Here is a 6,463-nt window from a genome sequence, read left to right as displayed (position 1 = left end):
TGCCTCACCTGGCCAGCCCCAGCTCCTCAGCTCAGTGGAAGCATCCCTTGCTCTGGGGAGCCTTCCCTCACCTCCAGACTGCGCTGCTCCTTCGGGGTATTTCTCACTGCTGTAATTAAATAATTAACTGTGTGATCGGCTCTGTCTCCCCACTGAAATATGAACTTGGTACTAACAGCTGACAGCAAATGCTTACCCAGTACCAGAGACTTTATGCATATTAACCCATTTAATCCCTGCGGTAGGGACTGTTCATTCCCCCATCTTAGAGATGAGGAAACTGAGACAGAGAGGTTCAACGACTTACCCAAAGTCACAGCAAGGTGGAGGCTCGGCCAGGACTGAGCACAAAGAAGCTGCAGAATCAGGATTCGAACCTAGAGCCCAGGCCGTCACCATTACTCCACCAATAAGGCAGAATCAGCTTATCCACTGCTTCTCCTCGGCTCTCAGAACAGCTAGCATACAGCAGGTGCTCCACGTATGCTGGGTGAGTGAATACACAAATGAAGACAAATACATAGAAGTATTTGGAGAAGAATAAAGCACCTTCCAGGAGCGAATTTTGCAGGTGCCATGGGTAAGGCTGAGCTGTTAAAGATCAATCATTGGGCGCCCCTCTGGAGCACACACTTGAGCCAGAAACCCTAGACATCATCTTTGACTCCTCTTTCCGTTTCATCTGCCAGAGCCAATCAGTCCTCAAGCTGGGCTTGATTTCTCCCCGGTGTACCTCCTTTTCTCCATCCTTAACCCTCATCTCTTTCTTGGATTTTCTTTCTTTCCTTCCTTCTTTCTTTCCTTCCTTCCTTCCCTCATTGCTTCCTTCCCTCCTTCCTTTCTTCCTTCTTTCCTTTCTTTCTTTCCTTCTTTATTTCTTTCTTTTCTACCATGGGTGAGGGGACAGGGGTAAAGAGAGAGAGAAAGAGAAAGAAAGAGAGAATCTGAAGCAGGCTCCAGGCTCCGAGCTGTCAGCAGAAGCCCAATTTGGGCTTGAACTCATGAACCGTGAGATCATGACCTGAGCCAAAGTAGGATGCACAACTGATTGAGCCACCCAGGCACCCCTTGGATTTTTTAAATGTTTATTCTGGGGACACTTGGGTGGCTCAGTCAGTTAAGCGTCCTATCCTTGCATTTGGCTCAGGTCATGATCTCGCAGTTTATGAGTTTGAGCCCCACATCAGGCCTGCTTGGGATTCTCTCTCTCCCTCTCACTCTGCTTCTCCCCTGCTTGTTCTTTGTCTCTCTCTCTCTCTAAAAATAAATAAACCTAAAAACATTTTTAAATAAATGGTTATTTGAGAGAGAGAGAGAGAGAACAAACAAGGGAGGGGAAGAGAGAGGGCGGACAGGGAATCCAAAGTGGGCTCAGCACTGACAGCAGAGACCCCAATATGTAGCAGGAACTCACAACCCAAAAGATCTTGACCTGAGCCAAAGTCAGATGCCCAAGGACTGAGCCACTCAGGTGCCCAAGATATTCTTTTAAATAAGCTCTATGTGGGGCTTGAACTCACAACCCAGAGATCAACAGTTGCATCCTCTACCAACTGAGACAGGCACGCGCCCCTTTCTTGGATTTTTGTAGCAACTCCTGTGTAGGTTTCTCTGACTCTGACTTCTCTTCCTTTAAAGTGGGCCTCTAGGGGCGCCTGGGTGGCTCAGTCGGTTAAGCCTCTGACTTCGGCTCAGGTCAGATCCCATGGTCGTGGGTTCGAGCCCCGCGTCGGGCTCTGTGCTAACAGCCAGCTCAGAGCCTGGAGCCTGCTTCTGGTTCTATCTCTTTCTCTCTGCCCCTCCCCCTCTCATGCTCTGTCTCTCTCTGTATCAAAAATAAATAAAACATTAAAAAAAATAAATAAATAAAGTGGGCCTCTAAATATAGAAAGCGAAGTGTGAGTGCTATCTCTCTTTATCCCCTCCTTCACTAGTGAACCTTCCATAGCTCCCCATTGCTCTCTGGATAAAGCCCCTGCTCCTCACCAAGGTTTCTGCCACCAAGCCCTGCCTCCACCCTTCCAGCCTTCCCCTCAGCCCCTCTCCTTCACATGTCCTTTCCTCAAACCACTCTATGTAGTAGAAGTTAAGGGCCTCGAAGCAGACAGACCTGCGTTCGAGTCTTCATTCTGCCATGTATCAGCTTCGAGAGTTTGTAAATAAGTCCATCCCCCTTTCTAAGCCTAAAGTTACTGCCTCTGGAAAATGGGCACAATTACAATACCTACTTCATAGAGTCATGGTAAGGAGTATATGAATACAGAAGGTGCTGAGGACAGTACCTGACATTCCCAATGGTCACTAGAATTCTTATGCTTTCCGCTGTCACAAAGAGCATTTCTTACTGTCTATCTTACTCTTTACGACCCAGCCCAACTGTCACCTCTTGGAGGAAATTTTCCTTGATAGTCACACCCTGTCCCCCAGGTGAAGTCAGTCTCACTTTCTATACTCATTTGTACTTTGTTGCTCTATAAAGCACTTGTGTATTTTGCTCTCTCTTTCCCCCGTTATCCCAAAAATTCCTGGAGAGCAGGAACAACACGCTTTCACTCAAGCACCTGCCTGGCATGCAGCAGGTGCTCAGTAAACGTTGGTTGAATGGAGTCACCACTTTCAGTGCCTTAGTGAGCCCCTTGCAGGGAGAAGGCCTAAGTGGTGAGCCGGCTGTACTCTGCGAGGCCCTGGCCCGGGTATGCTGGTGTGGGCGGGAGGGGGTGAAGGAAACTCCTGACCTCTGGGCTCCCCCCGCCCCAAGACTCTTTAGTCCTCCACTGGAGGGAGAGAAGGGAGAGGGTGTGAGAAGGTCCAGGTGCTGAGCAGGGGTGAGGTGGGGCTGCAGCAAGCACCGGGGCGTGGGTGGGAGCCAGCTCCTCTAAGACCAGGGCTGGGCCTGGCAAGACAGGGCCTCACAGCCCCAAGTCCCCACCTGCAACACTCTACCTCATCCCGCCGCCTGGATTAAGTGACTTTTCAAGTTGTGAAGCTACATCCTGATTTGCAAGGAAGCAAAATCCAAGTGCGGCCTTGCCTGGTTGCTGAGCAGGGAGAAAGGGAGATATTTCCTTTCATTCTCCATTCTGCATAGGCAATGCCTTGCAGTCCTGGGCACATCAAAGAAAGGAAAACTTGATTTTGCAACTTGGTTAAGGTCACACTATCTCCAATTGTTGTTTCAATTGTAGCTCCTGCCACTGCCCTTACTAGAAACCCTTATCTTGGGGCTCAGGCCGGCTCAGTTAGAAGAGTGCTCGACTCTTGATCTCAGGGTCTTGAGTTCGAGCCCCATGTTGGGTGTAGGGATTACTTAAATTAAAACACACACACACACACACACACACACACACACACACACACAAAACCAAGGGTGCCTGGGTGGCTCAGTGGGTTGGGTGTCTGACTTGGGCTTGGGTCGGGATTTCACAGTTTGTGGGTTCAAGCCCTGTGCTTGGATTCTCTCTCTCTTCCCCTTTCCTCACTCCTTCTCTGTCTCAAAATAAATAAAACTTAAAAAATAAAAATAAATTAAAAAATAAAACTAAAACAAAAAACGCAAAAACCCTTCTCTGACTGCCTCCTGGTACCCTCAGGATAAACTCCCAGCTCCTGACCCAACCTATAATGACCTGGTTTGTCAGTCCCCTACCTCCTCTTGGACTTTCTCACACTTCATTCACCCCCTGACTTCGCTCCTTCTGGCTTTTTCTCAGTTCTTCTAACATACCTTGTCCCTTCCTTCCTCTGGGCCTTCACACATAGTTTTTTCTCTGTCTTGAATACTTTTCCCCATCCCCTGACGATTCTGTTTTATGTTTAGTGTTTTTGATGTCTAAGAAAATTTTTGCCTATCCCAAGATCATGGAGATATTCCCATACATCTTCTAGAAGCTTTATAGTGTTAGGTTTCACATTTAGGTTCATGATTCATCTTGAATTATTATTATTTTTAAGTGAGCTCTAACTCAGGACCCTGAGATCAAGAGTCACACGCTCTACCAGCCGAGCCAGCCAGGCACCCCATCTTGAACTAATTTTTGTGCAGTGTGAGATAGGGGTTGGGAATCACTCCCACTCCATTAAATCCTTCTCATTCCTTACAGTTCAGAGTATCCCCCACTTCCTCTGAGAAGCCTTCCTTGACTACTCGCAGATTAGATCAAGTTAATTGTACTCCACAGTCCTTAGCAACCTCTACTTTTATTGTAGCACTAGTCATTATTGTAATTAATCAGTTAATGTGTAATTGGTTAGCATCTCAGCTCTGTAAGCTCAATGCTTGTGACTCATATATATATTTACACATATAAATATGTATATATTTATACAAACATATATATATTTGTTTGCTTGTTTGTTAAGTTTATTTATTTTGAGAGGGAGAGAGGGAGAGCACAAGCAGTGTTGGGGCAGAAAGAGAGATGGAGAGAGAGAATCCCAAGCAGGCTGTGTGCTGACAGCACAGAGGGGACTTGATCCCATAAGCCATGAGATCATGACCTCAGCTGAAATCAAGAGCTGGACACTTAACCGACTGTGCCATCCAGTAACCCTGCCCTGTGACTGCCTTTTAAAATTGTTTTGGGGCACCTGGGTGGCTCCGTTGATTAAGCGCCCGACTTTGGCTCAGGTCATGATCTCACAGCTTGTGAGTTTGAGCCCCGTGTCAGGCTCTGTGCTGACAGCTCAGAGCCTGGAGCCTTCTTCCAATTCTGTGTCTCCCGCTTTCTCTCTTTCTGCCCTTCTCCAACTCGCGATCTCTCAAAAATAAATAAAACATAAAGTTAAAAAAAACTGTTTTAATTGAAATATACACTCAGAAAAGTGCGCATCTCAAAATGTACAGCTCGATGAATTTTCACAAACTGAACACAACCATGTAATGGATACCCAGATCAAGACGCAGAACATTTCCTGCCCAGGGGCTCCCTCATTTCCCTACCAGCTGTGACTGTCTTTTTTACCCTTACATTCGTAGCAACCAGCATAGAGCCTGGCATTATTAGGCTCTCAAAAAAAAAAAAAAAAAAGAATGAATTTGTTGGTGATGCTTAATTTTTCTTCAAAGAACTTGACACGCAGTCCAGTCACAGCTCTAGTCCCAGCTTGGTGTGACCTTGAGGAGGTCCTTTCTGCTTTGGGGGTCTCAGTTTGCTTGTTTATGAAATGGGGGTATATGGAGCAAGGTTGGATGAATAATCTCTTTGGGGCTTTTCCAGATATGACGTATGAGACAGAATTAATCCCAAGCCCCTCCCCCCCACCCCGTCCTGATCATACATCATTGGGAAATATTTTGGACTCCTGCCTGAGCATGAGGACCTCGGAGGATTAGAAACCCCATCCAGGTAGTGTCAGAAGCCTGCAGCTGAGAGTCACGGGACCTGGGCTGAGTACTGGCCTGGCCTTTGGGTGATCTTGGGCAAGTCTCTTCCCCTCCCTGCACCTTCAGGGTTTCTTTACCTAAGGGTGCCGTGCTTTCTCTTTGAGGAAGACGCAGTCGCAGCTACAGCGGGCTTTGGATGCTGCCCTCCTGCTCCTGACTCACTGCTGCTCTCACCGCCAAGGAACAGGTCCGTCTGGAAGCCACACCACAGCCATGGCTTTTAAAGACACCAGGAAGACACCCTTGGAACCAGAGGTGGCGACTCACTGAGTTGGAATGGCTCTAACCGGCCACGGCGTAAAATCTTTGGAGAAGGTATTTGCTGACTTGATCAGAGGCCCAAAGGCAAAGACTCTCAAGATGAAAGGACCCGTTCGGATGTCTACCAGGACTCTGAGAATCACTACAAGAAAAACTCCCTTTGGGGGTGCCTGGGTGGCTCAGTCAGTTAAGCATCGGACTCTTTCGGTTTCGGCTTAGGTCGCAATCTCACGGTTTCGTGAGTTCGAGCCCCGTGTCGCAGTTGTCAGCGCAGAGCCTGCTTGGGATTCTCTCTATCCTTCTCTCTCGGTCCCTCTCTCACTCATGCTGTCTCTATGCTGTCTCTCTCAAAATAAAGAAATAAACTTAGTGGGGAGAAAAAGAAAAAGAAAAACTCCTTGTGGTGAAAGTTCTGAGACTTGGGATTGTTTTCAGACGAGGATCCACAAGCAACTCATTGATTTGCCCAGTTTTTCTGAGACTGTTAAGCAGATTACTTCCATCAATATTGAGCCAGCAGTTGAGGCTGAAGTCGCCGTTGCAGATGCTTAAACCAACACTTTTAATAAATTGATTATCAGTTGTTAAAAAAAAAAAAGATAAATAAAAGGAGGGATTCTTTGATCTCAAAAGCTTGAAGAATAATGATGCTGACTTCAGGCTTCTGAGTACCCAGGTTCAGCTCCTGGAGCATGGGCAGCTCTGGCTCTTGGCTCTTCCCTGCCTGGCACTGTGGGGGGAGAGGGAAGCACACGATGTGATAACCACCTTGGGGAAGAGAACTCACAGTCTGGCCAGGGGGACCCAATGTTCAGCCAG

General features: G+C 47.4%; 1 pseudogene; it reads left to right on the top strand.

The window, feature by feature from the left end:
- Positions 1-5,276: 5,276 nt before the first annotated feature.
- On the top strand, positions 5,277-6,196 carry LOC115299699 (annotated as a pseudogene).
- The last annotated feature ends 267 nt before the right edge of the window (positions 6,197-6,463 follow it).

Source organism: Suricata suricatta, chromosome 8 (assembly GCF_006229205.1).
Source record: "Suricata suricatta isolate VVHF042 chromosome 8, meerkat_22Aug2017_6uvM2_HiC, whole genome shotgun sequence".
NCBI lineage: Eukaryota > Metazoa > Chordata > Mammalia > Carnivora > Herpestidae > Suricata > Suricata suricatta.
The sequence above is the reverse complement of the archived record's forward strand: the minus strand, read 5'-3'. Positions and strand labels throughout refer to the sequence as shown.